This window comes from Saimiri boliviensis, chromosome 4 (genome assembly GCF_048565385.1).
Source record: "Saimiri boliviensis isolate mSaiBol1 chromosome 4, mSaiBol1.pri, whole genome shotgun sequence".
Taxonomy (NCBI): Eukaryota; Metazoa; Chordata; class Mammalia; order Primates; family Cebidae; genus Saimiri; species Saimiri boliviensis.
The window spans coordinates 107,184,654-107,197,657 of record NC_133452.1 but is presented as its reverse complement, the minus strand read 5'-3'; the positions used below and the strand labels follow the sequence as shown (position 1 = coordinate 107,197,657).

The 13,004-nt window shown below is 36.5% G+C and overlaps 1 long non-coding RNA gene across 1 annotated transcript; it reads left to right on the top strand.

Annotated features, from left to right (window-relative positions):
* Positions 1-3,465: 3,465 nt before the first annotated feature.
* LOC141584153 (uncharacterized) lies at positions 3,466-6,651 on the top strand. The gene is made up of 3 exons (XR_012517095.1): positions 3,466-3,637; positions 5,754-6,047; positions 6,367-6,651. It is a non-coding gene; the product is annotated as an uncharacterized LOC141584153 (long non-coding RNA).
* The last annotated feature ends 6,353 nt before the right edge of the window (positions 6,652-13,004 follow it).

The window sequence follows — 13,004 nt, the reverse complement described above, 5'->3', positions numbered from 1 at the left end:
GCCTCCTGAGTAGCTGGAAGTACAGGTGTGTGCTGTTACACCCAGCTAATTTTTGTATTTTTAGTAAAGACAGGGTTTCTCCATGTTGGCCAGGCTGGTCTTGATCTCCCGAATTCAAGTGATCCACCCCCTCACTTACCAAAATGCTGGGATTACATCTGTGAGCCCCTTACAGAAGAGTTGTTGAGAGTAATAATACTCTAACTTTATGTTGAGAATTAAGTAACATGTAATACTGCAATCATAACAGCTTATACTTTATTGTGTAAACTACTTATGGTTTTCTTCTTACAAAAGTGTTCTGATTTGTTTATATTGCAGTGATTGATATAACCCCTTCAAATACACAACTTCTAATGGACAGAATTAGAGGAGGAGGTGTCATGAACAATGGTTTAATCATATGCAGGCACTGTATTTATGTATCTAACTATACTGAAATTTGCTGACACTGCAAGTCAGTTACACTTAAGGCAACTCTGGGAAGCACCCAGGTAGTCTTTATCCTGATGCGAACAGCTGATTGTTCTAGAGCAAGTTTGTCCAGCCTGTGCCACATACAGGCCAGGACTGCTTTGAATGCAGCCCAATGCAAATTCCTAAACTTTCTTAAAACATTATAAGATTTTGTTGAATTTTTTCTTTGCTCATCAGCTATTGTTAATGTTAATGTATTTTATGTATGGCCCAAGACCATTCTTCTTCTAATGTGGCTGAGGGAAGCCAAAAGATTGGACACCTGTTTCTAGAGTATAAATAAAATATTTAAGTTATGCCTTTGGTCAGTTGACTGGTGCAAGAAAAGAGTATATAAAGCCTCTATCTAACTGCAACAGGTATTCAACCTTATTATCCTGTCACAAGTCCATAAAGAAAAAGAATGGATCGTTTGAGAGTCATAGGGTCAAAATGACCGCAATGCAACTGTGCTGGTAAACTGTGTAAAATCAGATCAGCTGTCCCACAGGTCCTTGACTGTCTCATCATATGAGACAATTCTAATAACAATTCTATAGATTTATTTCATCTTACAGTTATTTATCCTCATCTTATGTATAGATATATAGAATGCCTTACCTAGTGGATTACTCTTGATAAAAATTGGATTAAAATTGTAAGTCTTCTACTCCTAATTTGTATTTATCTAATAAGTTTTACACTGTTTGATGTTTTTCCTTTAATGATCACACTGCACCTTAGTTGGAAGTCTCTGGAAGCTCTTAGTAAATATGTGTATCTTGTTACTGAAGCCTTTTATGGAAAGATTAGATATTAACATTTACTCTTTGGAAGAGTCTATTTTACCTGCCAGATCTAGCAAAGGAAGAAAAGATAGAGCAAGAAAGAGAGAATTAGAGGGGAACGGAGGCGGATCTTAAAGAAAGTATAACAGAAAATTTCTCTGTCAGTGGTTCCTTCTTTGTTCATTCAACCAATATTTTAAAAAATGGTTCAAGAAATGAGTTGTAAACCCTATGAACAGTCCTCAAAGTGCCTGTCATGCATTCAATAACAACTTGTGGTAAATGTTACTGTGGCATCTAGTACATTGCCAAAAATTGGTCTTGTTGGCTGGGCATGGTTTCTCACGCCTGTAATCCCAGCACTTTGGGAGACCAAGGCAGGTGGATCACCTGATGTCAGGAGTTACAGACCAGCCTGACTGACATTTTAGTAGAAATCCTGTTTCTACTAAAAATACAAGCATTAGCCAGGCATGGTGGCAGGTGCCTGTCATCCCAGCTACTCCGGAGGCTGAGGCAGGAGAATTGCTTGAACCTAGGAGGCAGAGATTGCAGTGAGTGGAGATTGTGCCACTGCACTCCACCCAGGCAACAGGGCAAGACTCTGTCTCAAAAAAGAAAAAGAAATCAGTCTTGTTAAATATGAAGATAGAATTATTGATTTAGTCCAGAGAGGAGTTTTTCAGATTTAAACTTTATGAAATCCACAGAAGAGGTTGTTAGGAGTGACAATATGCAAATTTACATCGATAATTACATAAAATTTAATACTGTAATAATAATAAACAATGCTTTATTGTGTGCTACTTGCCACTCATTGTGTGCTAACAGTAATTCTGTAGGTTTATTTCGTAAAACTGTAAGTTTATTTCATCTTACAGTTACTTACATAGAAACACAGAAAAGAAAGGAGCTCACCTGGGGTCAGGTAACCATTCAGTGGCCTCAGGGAGGTAGGTCTTCCTAATCATGATATCTAAGGCATATCTCAACTGGAACCCTCCCTCTCTGGAACTTTGCTTTGTTCTACATCCTTCATTTAAAACTCATTTACTGATTTATTTTCTTATTTACTCTTGTCTCCATGATACTATTTTGTAAGTCACACAAGAGCAGAACAATGCTTAGTACGTAATAGGTTCTCAGTGAAATTTTATTAAGGAAAGAGTATTTAATAGTTCTTTATATAATCCTTAAAGTCATACTGGATTATGTCTATTGTGATTGTTAATTGATGTGTTAACTTGACTGGGATAAGACATGCCCAGATACCTAGCTAAATATTATTTCTGGGTGTGTCTGTGAGGGTATATCTGGAAGATACCAGCATTTTAATTAGTAGACTGGGTAAAGAAGTTGCCTTCACATAAACAGTTGGACATCATCTAATCCATTGAGGGCCTGAATAAAGCAAAAAGCAGAGGAAGAGCAAATTGTCCCTTTTTTCGAGCCAGAATATTCATCTTCTCCTGCCTTTGGACATGGGACCTCTTGGTTCTTGGGCCTTCTGACTCTGGAACTTACTGCAGTGTTGCTACCTCTCCCTTTCTGGTTTACCTGACTGGAGAATTTCTTGGCTTCCATAATCCATAAGCCAGTTCTCCTATTGCTTCTGTTTCTCAAGAACCCTAATATACCCATTATTTTAGTATTATCTTCTTACAAATGGGGAAAAAGAAAACAGATGAGAGAAAAGAGACCCAAGGACCTAGCATAAACTTTGAATTCAAAGCTAGATTTATTTTTCCTGAAAGCCCATTTGTTTTCCTCCATTTATGCCAATAACCTCTCCCCGGGAACACCCTTGGAGCTATGCTAGTAAAATATAGTAATAACAATTAAGGAGGATGAAACCAAAAGTTTAAGCATCAATTAAAACATGGAAGGAACTGATATATTTTTGAAAAGTGTCCTTTTGTCTGGCTATTAGATCAATCTTGTCCCCTTGGACTGCCAAACCAGTGATTGACACCATTCTGTGATTTATGGCTATCAGCTGTGCTTCTGAGACACCAATCATAGAAAAACCACAAAGCCCACATTTCTCATGCACACAGGTTGTGACCAGTTATTTGAATCAAATGACAGATTTATATTTAATGGATTGCTCCTAATGAATTTCATACAGATTACCTGATATAGAATAAAAGGTGAAAAGTGTATGTATTTATAGTTACCTTTTATTTAAACTTTAACTTCTTGACCTTTATTTTCTAGGAGAAGAAATAATTCTTTAATATAATAAGTGGCAATTTTGTCCCACCCCTACCCCGCCACAGAGAGGGACATTTGGCAATGTCTGGAGACATTTTTGGTTATCAAAACTAAAGGAAATGCTACTTGCATCTAGTGGGAAGAGGCCGGGGTGCTGCTGAACATCCTGCAATGCACAGGTCAGCCCATATAACAAAGAATTATCTGGCTTAAATGTCAATAGTGCTGAGATTGATAAACCTTGATATATTACAGTGATTCTGAATCCATCTTCTATTTTGTCACCTTCTCAACTTTCACATATAGAAATCTGAAAGTTCTTTTTATTAGTACATTGAAAAATAAAGCATAAATTGAGCCTGGGTTCTGATTTTTCTCTTGATGTTTAACTTTTTCCTGTTTCTGACCTGATTTTGGAGATAGAATTCACTTCTATGTAACTTAAATTTCTGTATTTAAAACCCAGATTATTATTTTTCAGGTTTGTGCCATGATTGCTAAATTCTGTTTTTTGAAAACGCTTACATTCATTTATATCTTTGAGAAAGAATGAAACAAAGTGAATGGAAAGGTTATTATATGAAAATATCTATTTAACATTCAATGAATAACTATTTGCTTAGTGAAAACTTTATAGCATTGAGGAAGTATAAATTTATTCATTTTACCTGAAGCTTTTCTGAAATGATATTCTAGCTGGTTTAAAAGATGGCACAATTAGTGTGATTCTTCAGTCTCTTTTTACATGGCATTTAAACAGAGATTTAAAAAGAAACACATGAATGAGCAACCTAATTAAAAAATGGGCAAAAGATTAGAAATGACACTTCATAAAAGATAATACAGGGATGTCAGCTGGGTGTGGTGGCTCATGACTGTAATCCCAGCACTCTGAGATGCCAAGGTGGGCGGATCATGAGGTCAAGAGATCGAGACCATCCTGGCTAACATGGTGAAACCTCATCTGTACTAAAAATGCAAAAATTAGTTGGACATGGTGGTGCACACCTGTAGTCCCAGCTACTAGGGAGGCTAAGGCAGAAGAATTGCTTGAACCCAGGAGGCGGATGTTACAGTGAGCATAGGTGGTGCCACTGCACTCCAGCCTGGCGACAGAGTGAGACTCCATCTCAAAAAAAAAAAAAAAAGAAGAAAAAGAAAAAAGAAATATAGGGATGTCAAATAATCATTTGAATAGATACTCAACATCATATGCCTAAGGGGGTTTGCAAATGAAAACAATAGATACAACTACACACTTATTAGAATGGCCATAATTCAAAAGACCAGCAACATCAAATGCTGGTGAGGACACAGAACAGGAACCCTCATTCATTGCTGGTAGCAATGCAAAGTGATATGATCACTTTAGAAGACACTGCGGCAGTTTCTTATAAAACAAAACATACCCTATCATATGATCCAGCAATAACAAACATTTATGTGTACATATAAACTAGTACATGAATGTTTATAGCAACTTTATTTATAATTACAAAAACTTGGAAGCATCCAACATCTCCTTTGGTAGGTGAATGGATGAATAAACTATGGCACATTCAAACAATGGAAGACTATACAGAACTAATAAAAAATGACCTATCAACCTAGTGGAAGACATGAAGGAGGAATCTTAAATGTGCACTACTAAGTGAAAGAAGCTAGTGTGAGAAGGCTGCATGCTATATGGTTCTAACTACATGACATTCAGGAATAGGCAAATCTATGGAGACAGTAAAAAGGTCAGTGCTTACCAGAGGTTAAGGAGAGGGAGGAATGAATAGGTAGAGCACAGAAGATTGTTTAGGTAGTGAACTGCTCTGTGGAATATTACAATGGCAGATGTGTATTATTATGCAGCTGACCCTTGAACAACATGGGTTAGAAATGCACAGATCCACTTATATAGGAATTTTATTTTTCAATAAATATATTGCAAAACATTTTGAAGTTTTGTGACAATGTGAACAAATACTCACAGGGGAACTGTGTAGCCTAAACATAAAACAATTAAGAAAAAAGTAATTTTATGAAGGTATAAAATACATATGTAGATTATAGTCTATTTTATCATTTATAATAATGAAATATATACAAATATATTATAAAAAGTTAACATTCACCAAAACTTATACATACAAACACTTATAGAGCATCCATGGGGCCATTCTCTGTTAAGAGATAATGGAAGTAAAGATGAAGTATTAAATTATAACTGCATAAAATTAACTGTAATAATTTTGTACTTGCTATACTCATCTTGCACAGCCTCCATGATCTCTTCATACTCCTTAGTGTTCAGCAGCCCCTCAGGCAGAACTGTGTTCATGAGGCATGGGACCTGCATTGGGTGGACACCCATCTGCACCTGGGAGCACAGCAGTCCTGGCTCTTAAGAAAACAACAAAATGTTTAATGAGCAGATTCATCTGAGAAAATATGAAACTGCCACAAAGAGTAAGAGAAGGATGGGGCCATGAGGCTGGAAATGGGTCAAGGAAGACTACAGAGGAAAGAACCAACTACATGAAGAAACCATAGAGAAGATCAGAGAGGACCAGGGGCAAGAGGAATGGAACCATGATCCTGGTAAGGATAAGGGCAAGGCATTGAGTGCCAGACAACAAAAGTCAAAACAGTTTGGCCATAAAGTAGAAACACAGTGTTTCTAGTGTGCAGGAGGAGAGGAGAAAGGGGGTATAAGGGAGAAGGAGAGGCTGTTTCAGGAGGAGATATGGGGGTCCTATTCTGTCTAGCTGTGCACCCTATCCCTATCTCAATCCTTTCCTTGTATGCGTGTGTGGGTGCGTGTGTCTGTGTGGGCCTGTGTGTGCACTTCCCCAGTCCCCTCCCTTCCCTGACCCTCCCCAAATTCCTTCCTTTTACTGTTTTTTTTTCCCCCCTTTAGACAGAGTATTGCACTGTCACCCAGGCTGGAGTGCAGTGGTGCAATCTCTGCTCACTGCAACGTCCATGTCCCAGGTTCAAGTAATTCTCCTGCTTCAGCCTCCTGAGTAGCTGGGAATACAGGTGCGTATTACCACATCCCCACCAACTGTTTTTATGTTTTCCATTAAACAAAGAATGCTTTATTAACATACACACACACACACACACACACACACACACACACACTATAAAGAATTAAAATATTTAAATATCTATGTCATAGTAAACAGGTGCCAATTCAACATCCAGGCTTGGTGAAATGCTTGAAAGAGACTCCAGTGGATTGGATTCTCATGGTGGAGAGAGCCTCTTCACAGGTGAAGGGGAACTCAGCCACAACAGCTTTTTAAATTCCCTTTCCAAGGATCGTAAGAAGCGTTCCGTTCAAAGGAAGGTGTGCAATCTGGTACTCTTCAAGCAGGTCAAAACTCTCAAAATCCAATTATTCCTGTTCTCTAATAATCCGATCTTTTATCTAGAAAAATATAAAGACTCCACCAAAAGACTTTTAGATGTGATAAATCAGTAAAATTTCAGGATATAAAATCAATGCCCAAAATCATTAGCATTTCTATACACTAATAATGATCTAGCTGACAACCAAATGAAGAAACCAATCCCACTTATAATAGCTACAAAAAATTTAAATACCTAGAAATATATTTAACCAAGGAGGTGAATCTCTACAAGGAAAACTACAAAACACTGATGAAAGAAATTGTAGTTGACAGAGGCAAATGAGAAAACATTCCATGCTTATGGATTGGAAGAATAAAACATAAAAACAATCATACTTCCCAAAGTAATTTATAGATTCAATGCAATTCCTATCAAAATATCAATTCCATTTTTCACAGAACTAGAAAAATAATCCTAAAATTCATAAGGAGGCCCCCCACCCCCAAAAAGAAAAGCTGGAGACCTCATACTGCTTCAGTTCAAATTATACTACAAGGCTGCAATAATCAAAACGGCATGATATTATAACAATAGACACATAGATCAATGGAATAGAAGAGAGAATCCAGAAATAAAGCCACACATTTACAGCCACTCTTCTTCGACAAAGCCAACAAAAACATACACTGAGGAAAGGACACCCTTTTCAATAAACTGCTGGGAACAAAAAATTGAATCACCATATGCAAAAGAATGAACCTAGACTCATATTTTCCACCATATACACAAGAATTGACTCAAGGTAGATTACATATTTAATTGTAAGACATGAAACTATGAAAATACTAGAAGGAGAATAAACTCTTCTAAACATTGGTCTAAGCAAGGAGTTTACTACTAAGATGTCAAAAGCGCAGGCAACTAGAACCATGGAACCCATAGAAAGTGCCAGTAGTAATGCTGAAAGTGCTCTCAAGAAGCAAAGCCATGACATTACAATAAACAGTTGAATTGCTTGATATGTACTGTAGATTGAGGTCTGCACCTGCGTTTGCCTACCATTTCAAGATAAATGAGTCCAGCTTAAGGGCCACTGTAAACAAAGAAAAGAAAATTTGTGAAGCCATTGCTGCACTATGCCATCAGGCACAAAAATCTTGCACTTTTCGCAAAATACTTTTTTATCTCATATTCAAAAGGCATCTATTATGTGGGTGCGGGAAAGAAAGGCATACGTAGAGACCCTAATATGATATGAAAAAGTGAAGTCATTATATGACGACTTAAAGCAAAAGGAAGAGGAAGCATCTAAACCTGGATAATTTAATGCCAGTGAAGGATGGCTTGATAATTTTAGAAAAAGGTGGCTTTAGAAACATTAAGAAAACAGAAGCAGCAGCTTCTTCTAACTAAGAGGCAGCAGAATTTTCAGACGCCATTAAGAAAATAATGAAACAGGAAGGATAGCTGCCTGAACAGGTTTTTAATAAAGACAACCTTGTCCTATTCTGGAAAAATAAATGCCAAGAAGAACATTTATTACTAAGGAAGAGAAGTGAACACCAGGATTTAAGACAGAATGGGATAGGCTAACTCTACTCTTTTAAGCAAATGCAGTTGTGTTTATAATCAGGATTACTCTTATCTATAAAGCTAGTAAACCATGAGCCTCAGAGGGAAAAGATAAACACCAGTATCCAGTCCTTCCATTGTACCTTTAAAAGGCCTGGACAATGAGAACTCTTTTTATGGATTGGTTTTCTCCCTGAAGTCAGAAAGTACCTTGCCAGTAAGAGACTGCTTGTTAAAGTTCTTTTGATATTGGACAATGACCCTCGACATTTAGAACCATACGAGCTCAATACTGAAGTCATCGAAGTGATCTACTTGCTCCCAAATGTGTATAATTTCGCTTCTAGATCAGGGGGTCATAAAGATCTCTGAAGCTCATTACACATGATCCTCTATGCAAAGGATTGCCAGCACTATTGAGGAGAACCCCAAGAGAGAGAATATAATGAAAGTATGAAAGGATTACACCATTAAAGTTGCCATTGTTGTTGTAGAAAAAGCCATAAATGCTGTCAAGTCCCAAACAATAAATTCCTCCTGGAAGAAACTGTGTCCAGATGTTGTGCATGACTTCACAGGATTTATAACAGAGCCAGTAAAGGAAATCATTAAAGAGATTGTGGATGTGGCAAAAGAGGTTGGAGGGTGGGGTGAAGAGTTTCAAGATACGAATCTTGGAGAAGTTCGAGAGTGAATAGACACCACATCAGAGGAGTGAACAGTATTCATCCCCTGATGAAACCAGTGCAGATGATGGGGAAGAAGACATTAAAAAAAAAAGAAGCAGCACCATAAAACAAATTGACATTAGACAATCTGGCAGAAGGGTTCTGATTACTCAAAACTGCCTTGGACATCTTTTACAGCACAGACCCTTCTGGCACTAAATCAAAACAAATGGGAGAATGATTGGTGGCATAATGAAACATTTTTAGAAAAAAGTCAGAGAGAAATTCTATGTTTTCATAAAGTGACAGCATGTATACCTGCCTCTACTGCCTCCTCTTTCACTTCCTCCCCATCTACCCCTGCACCTCTTTTGTACCCCTCTTCCTCCTCCTCAGCTTACTCAGTGTGGAGGCAATGAGGATGAAGAACTTTATGACAATCCACTTTCACTAAATGAATAGTAAGTATATTTTCTATCTTATAATTTTTCTAAATAATATTTTCTTTTCCTTAGCCTACTTTATTGTAAGAATACAGTATATAATATATATAACATTCAAAATACGGGTTGATCGTTCATTTTATTGGTGAGGCTTTGGGTCAACGGTAGACTATTAGTAGTTAATTTTTTGAGAGTCAAAATTACACATGGATTCTTCACTGTGCAGGGGCCCAGTACCCCTAGCTCATTGTTGTTCAAGGGTCAACCGTATATTTGGCAAACTCATAGAATGTACAGCCCCAGGAGTGAACCCTAATGTAAATGATGGACTTTGGGTGCTGAAAGGCTAATGTAGGGTTGTCAGTGATAGCAAATGTACCAATCTGGTGCAGGATGTTGATAGCAGGGGAGGCTGTGTATGTGTAGGAGTAGGGGACATGGGGGAACTCTGTATTTTCTACTTGATTTTTCTGTAGACCTAAAACTGCTCTAAAAAAATACAACCTATTTTATTAAAAGAAAGAGTAAAACGTAGAGATCATTAAGGCCAAGAGAAAATCATATTAGCTGAAAGAAATTGAGACTGTTAAAGAACAGGGAATCTAAAATTTGGAAATTGCAGCACAGCAAAATGCCAGCTAGACATGTTTTCATCACCATGTGACACATATGCAATAAGCAATTTTAGTGCCCAGCAGGCTCTGACACTGGATCAAGGTTTGTTTTCAACCTGGTCCATTGAAGAATTTTCTATCGTTTAATAGGTCTGCATCTCCAAATTTATAAATGAAATCAATGAGTAAATTCTATGTGTGTGTGTATAATTTCATAATTGATTTTTAAAAATTGTATAAAATCAGGTAAATTCAATGTATTAGTTCTTACATTTATTAAATGATAAAAATCTACATATATTTTATAGTTTTATAATTGAACTGTTATTATTATTTCCCCACATATGGATTCACCATGATAAAAATGACAAGATAAATATTTTTGGAAAAGCAAAAGTTATTACACTTGGAGGGCTTTTTCAAACAGATTGCTGGGCCCTATCCGCAGAGCTTCTGATTCAGTAGGTCTGGGGGTGGGACCTAAGAAGTTGCATTTCTAATAACATGTTGCTGAAACTGCTGGTGCAAGATCTCACTTCAAACACTACTGACATGTAATTTTAGTGCTGAATAATGTGATTCCTCATTCATGAGTTATTTAATGTTTATCACAACCCTGATCAATGAACATTATTATTCTTATTTTATACATGTAGACTCTGAGCCTCAGAGGGTTAAATAGATTTCCCAAGTTCACTCAAATAATGTGTCAAAAATAACAAAAGAGAATTCCTTTTTGTATCTACAATTTTCTGGTATCCTTCCTTTGATAGCTAGGATTATCTCTAATATTGCATTTGATTGCACTTTATTTCAGAAGGCGGAGTTCTGGTCTACATATTATTTCCTCCATTATTTACAGCAAGTGCTATATTTATGCATAAGTCAAGCCATTTTTATTACTTTTTCATTCATGTGTAAAGCATTGTCTGTGAATGGAATAAAAGTCTTTACAATAATAGAATACAAATTTCAGAGAGGGTGTGGGTGGCATTTTTATAACTCATTTTAGACACAGTGCCACTTGGTCCTGTGTCAAATGTTCATTATTACTACACTCTCTTTATAACTATAAACTTAAATTTCAGAGGCTGAAGCAAAGGAAATTTGGAGAATGAAAGTGAATTAACATTTATTTAGGACTTGTGTGAACTAGACACTTTATTAAGCCCATTATCTCACTTTTTAAAAAGACAGAGGGAAATTAGAACAGAGGAAGACATATAAATATGCAGGCAAAATTAAGATATTATTTGTGACAAAGTGAAGCAAATTTTAAGCTTCAGTGTATAAAATGTTTTCCATGAATGGAACAAAGCCTTTATAACAATAGAAAGAATCCAAATTTCTAATATATTGTAATTCTGATTCAAATTAAGTACTAATGGAGCCACACTTTCTGCAATATCACTTTGCAAGGCCAAATTATGCCAGTTGACTTCTGTATTCAGAGTTTGAGAGCTCTGTTCCTTCAAGTCTATAGTTTTACAATTTTCAAATTATATGTATATTCATATTTATTTCCAGGCACTCTGCCTACTTTTGTTCTGGTCTTTCCATGTTTTTTTTTCCTTTTTTCTTTTTCTCTCCTTCACTGCTTGAGTCCAATACAAACTGTTCCCTTTCAACGCATGGTTCTGCTCATTATTTAAGATGGAAATATGGCAAAAAAGGCATTTTTCTCATGCTATTTCTAGGATACCTCAAATTCATCCTTGCTTCTAGTCCAATTCTTATGGAAAACCCAACCAACAGCTTCTGGAAAACCTAACCAGTGTCTCCAGCAAAACAAGTTTTAGGTTCCGTCACCCATTTACCATCTTCTCCAGTGAAAAACAAATTGGTTGGACTGTATTGCCATTATGAGACTGTTGTAGCAGCAAATTTTATGGAATAACTCAACCATAATTACAAAGAAAAACCAACATAGCAATAAAGCAATTTTAAAGAGTATTTTTTATTTAGCCCAAATTTTCTATTCTCGGAAAATGGTCATCCTAAACCCAGAAGGGTCAGCACTGGCAGGAGACAAGCAACAGACTGCTGATGTGTTTCTTAAAAAGTCACCGTTTTCACAGGAGGACTTGACTCTCGATTGTAAAAAGTGTATTCTCAAATTTTATGAGAACAAAAGTCTCTCCAGAGTGGCAAGAGTGTAGAATATGTTCTTACAAGATGGATCTTCCAGGAGTATAAATAAATGGGTGATTGCCCTTTATACACAAGGTTTCCACTTGCTTAAGGAAGGCTTCTAGTTTACGTATGGACACTGGAAGCACAAGAGCTCACTCTTGAGACAGGAACTTTAGTCTACAAAGAGCATAACTTCCCCGTTTGATCTGGTGGGGCAGTGAGTGTGTTGGTGCCTCTTTCTTTGGTCATTGGCTCATTTGAAGTTCATGACTAATTGCTTAATAAATATGCAGTCACCTTTTTAATGTATTCAACTAATTTTCTTCTTTATTATCCTGACAACCTTTTATTAAACACCTTTTTGGTGTACAGTTGACATTATAAATTTTTTTTTTCATTGGGATATCATTGAAGTTTATGGTTGAAGTTTCCTGGTCAGTATTAACTTTAAACTCACATTTCTCTCAGTGAAATAGCCATTTTTTGCTTTGAGTTGGCACATATCATATATTCAAAGTTTTCATATCTATTTTTTAAATTTTTGCATTTTAATAAGTTCTAGGGCAGAAATAACTATGCTGAGACATAAGTATATGCTTGTTCTAGCAGTATGAAAAACAAAACTAGATCCATCTTTTAAAAGGAATACCAGTCTCAGGTATTTCTTTATTGCAATGCAAAAACAAACTAATACGACTCAGTCGTGGGATTGTTGAATTGTCTGGTGTTGGGTTCCTAGTTACCTCAGTTGCTTATTTTTTTTAATGG